Genomic DNA, 4,123 nt, shown 5'->3' on the forward strand with positions numbered 1-4,123 from the left:
GTTCTCAGGTACTCCATAGTTATTATAGTTACATGATGAATATCTAAGAATGAGGTGATTCAAAAGCTTGAACAATTCACAGTGCATTAGAGTAATCAAACCGAATATGGTTGATGAGGATAATGATGGGACACAATCTAACTGAAACTACCATACATACGAGAGAACATTCTATTGTTACTTGACATTTGTTCCTGAATTGTACCCTCTCTGGTCCCCTAAGGATTTCCATTTCTGAAATGTATTATCCAACACTCTCCACCATGTGAGTGTTGATTGTGTACATATGAGTTGAGCCACATGCATAGACCATGCCAAAAAAACAGTGTCACTTTATGGTGTGCCTTTCATCTGGCAGTTATACTCTGACATCACTTTCACTGGCACCTACCCACTGAGTAGGTGTGTGTGAGTGTGTGAGTGTGTGTCATAGTCTTATATCACCTTCATCGGCACCTGCCTGGTGTGTAGGTGTGTAGGCTGTGTGTGGTATAGTCTAATATCATCTATTCTATATGTGAAACGGTACAGCTACTGTACTCACGCTGCTCTTAGAAAACAGAATCTTCTGTATGTGTTTTCTGTGTGTGTGTGTGTGTACTACTGTACTCACGCTGCTCTTAGAAAACAGAATCTTCTGTATGTGTTTTCTGTGTGTGTGTGTATGTACTACTGTACTTGACCTGCTCTTAGAAAACAGAATCTTCTGTATGTGTTTTCTGTGTGTGTGTGTATGTACTACTGTACTCACGCTGCTCTTAGAAAACAGAATCTTCTGTATGTGTTTTCTGTGTGTGTGTGTATGTACTACTGTACTCACGCTGCTCTTAGAAAACAGAATCTTCTGTATGTGTTTTCTGTGTGTGTGTGTGTATGTACTACTGTACTCACGCTGCTCTTAGAAAACAGAATTTTCTGTATGTGTTTTCTGTGTGTGTGTGTATGTACTACTGTACTCACGCTGCTCTTAGAAAACAGAATCTTCTGTATGTGTTTTCTGTGTGTGTGTGTATGTACTACTGTACTCACGCTGCTCTTAGAAAACAGAATCTTCTGTATGTGTTTTCTGTGTGTGTGTGTATGTACTACTGTACTCACGCTGCTCTTAGAAAACAGAATCTTCTGTATGTGTTTTCTGTGTGTGTGTGTGTGTACTACTGTACTCGACCTGCTCACAGAGTAGAGGATCCATTCTCTCATCAAATATTTACGAGCAACATCAGCCTCCCAGGTGCTGCTGTAATAACAACACACACACACACACACACACACACACACACACACACACACACACACACACACACACACACACACACACACACACACACACACACACACACACATTTCAGAACCAAAGTGGAGGGACAAAAACACCCCGCTGATAGTGGTAGTGAGGTGGTATATGCCTAGTCTCCCTTATGGCTCAAGTCAGATGCCTACATACAGTACCAGTCAAAAGTTTGGACATCTACTTATTCAAAGGTTTTTCCTTATTTTGACTATTTTCTACATTGTAGAATAACAGTGAAGATATCATAACTATGAAATAACACATACAGTTGAAGTCGGAGTTTACATACACCTTAGCCAAATACATTTAAACTCAGTTTTTCACAATTCCTGTAATTTAATCAGGAATTCCCTGTCTTAGGTCAGTTAGGATCACCACTTTATTTTAAGATTGTGAAATGTCAGAATAATAGTAGAGAGAATTATTTATTTCAGCATTTATTGCTTTCATCATATTCCCAGTGGGTCAAAAGTTTACATACACTCAAGTAGTATTTGGTAGCGTTGCCCTTAAATTGTTTAACTTGGGTCAAACGTTTTGGGAAGCCTTCCACAAGCTTCCCACAATAAATTGGGTGAATTTTGTTCCATTCCTCCTGACAGAGCTGGTGTAACTGAGTCAGGTTTGAAGGCCTCCTCCTCACACATGCTTTTTCAGGTTTGCAAATTTTGTATAGGATTTAGGTCAGAGCTTTCTGATGGCCAATCCAATACCTTGAATTTATTGTCCTTAAGCCATTTTGGCACAACTTTGGAAGTATGTTTGGGGCCATTCGCCACCAAGCTTCAACTTCCTGACTGATGTCTTGAGAATATATCCACATAATTTTCCTTACTCATGAAGCCATCTATTTTGTGAAGTGCACCAGTCCCTCCTGCAGCAAAGCACCCCCACAACATGATTCTGCCACCCCCGTGCTTCACGGTTGGGATGGTGTTCTTCGGCTTGCAAGCCTCCCCCTTTTTCCTCCAAACATAACGATGGTCATTATGGACAAACAGTTCTATTTTGTTTCATCAGACCAGAGGACATTTCTCAAAAAGTACAATCTTTGTCCCCATGTGCAAACTGTTTTTTTTTATGGCGGTTTTGGAGCAGTGGCTTCTTTCTTGTTGAGCGGCCTTTCAGGTTATGTCTACTCGTTTTACTGTGGATATAGATACTTTTGTACCTGTTTCCTCAAGCATCTTTACAAGGTCCTTTGCTGTTGTTCTGGGATTGATTCACACTTTTCGCACCAAAGTAAGTTAATCTCTCGGAGACAGAATGTGTCTCCTTCCTGAGTGGTTTGATGGCTACGTGGTCCCATGGTGTTTATACTTGCGTACTATTGTTTGTTTACTGTGGATATAGATACTTTGTACCTGTTTCCTCCAGCATCTTTACGAGGTCCTTTGCTGTTGTTCTGGGATTGATTCACACTTTTCGCCCCAAAGTACGTTCATCTCTTGGAGACAGAACGCGTCTCCTTCCTGAGTGGTATGATGGCTGCGTGGTCCCATGGTGTTTATACCTGCGTACTATTGTTTGTATATATGAACGTGGTACATTCAGGCGTTTGGAAATTGCTCCCAAGGATGAACCAGACTTGTGGAGGTCTACAATTTTTCTGAGGTCTTGGCTGATTTCTTTTGATTTTCCCATGGTGTCAAGCAAAGAGGCACTGAGATTGAAGGTAGGCCTTGAAATAAATCAGCAGGTACCTGCAATTGACTGAAATTATGTAAATTAGCCTATCAGAAGTTTCTAAAGCCATGACATAATTTTGTGGAATTTTCCAAGCTGCTTAAATGCACAATCAACTTAGTGTATGTAAACTTCTGACCCACTGGAATTGTGATACAGTGAATTATAAGTGAAATAATCTGTCTGTTAACAATTGTTGGAAAATTACTTGTGTCATGCACTAAGTAGATGTCCTAACCGACTTGCCCAAACTATAGTTTTTTAACAATAAATTTGTGGAGTGGTTGAAAAATGAGATTTAATGACTCCAACCTAAGTGTATGTAAACGTCTGACTTCAACTGTATGGAATCACGTAGTAACCAAAAAAGTGTTAAACAAATCAAAATATATTTTATATTTGAGATTCTTCAAAATGGCCACCATTTGCCTTAAGAGCTTTGCACACTCTTGGCATTCTCTCAACCAGCTTCATGAGGTTGTCACCTGGAATGCATTTCAATGAACAGGTGTGCCTGTTAACAGACGCCTGACAAGTCCTCAACTGGCAGCTTCATTAAATAGTACCCAAAAAACACCAGTCTCAACATCAACAGCGAAGAGGCGACTCCAGGATGCTGGCCTTCTAGGCAGAGTTCCTCTGTCCAGTGTCTGTGTTCTTTTGCCCATCTTAATATTTTATTTTTATTGGCCAGTCTGAGATATGGCTTTTTCTTTTCATTTCTGCCTAGAAGGCCAGCATCCCGGAGTCACCTCTTCACTGTTGACTTTGAGACTGGTGTTTTGTGGGTATTATTTAATGATCTGCCAGTTGAGGACTTGTGAGGCATCTGTTTCTCAAAATAGACACTCTAATGTACTTGTCCTCTTGCTCAGTTGTGCACCAGGGCCTCTCACTCCTCTTTCTCTTCTGGTTAGGGCCAGTTTGCGCTGTTCTGTGAAGGGAGTAATACACAGACTTGTACGATATCTTCAGTTTCTTGCCAATTTCTCACATGGAATAGTCTTCATTTCTCAGAACAAGAATAGACTGACTAGTTTCAGAAGAAAGTTCTTTGTTTCTTGCCATTTTGAGCCTGTAATCGAACACACAAATGCTGATGCTCCAGATACTCAACTACTCTAAAGAAGGCCAGTTTTATTGCTT

This window comes from Oncorhynchus nerka, linkage group LG9a (genome assembly GCF_034236695.1).
Source record: "Oncorhynchus nerka isolate Pitt River linkage group LG9a, Oner_Uvic_2.0, whole genome shotgun sequence".
Taxonomy (NCBI): domain Eukaryota; kingdom Metazoa; phylum Chordata; class Actinopteri; order Salmoniformes; family Salmonidae; genus Oncorhynchus; species Oncorhynchus nerka.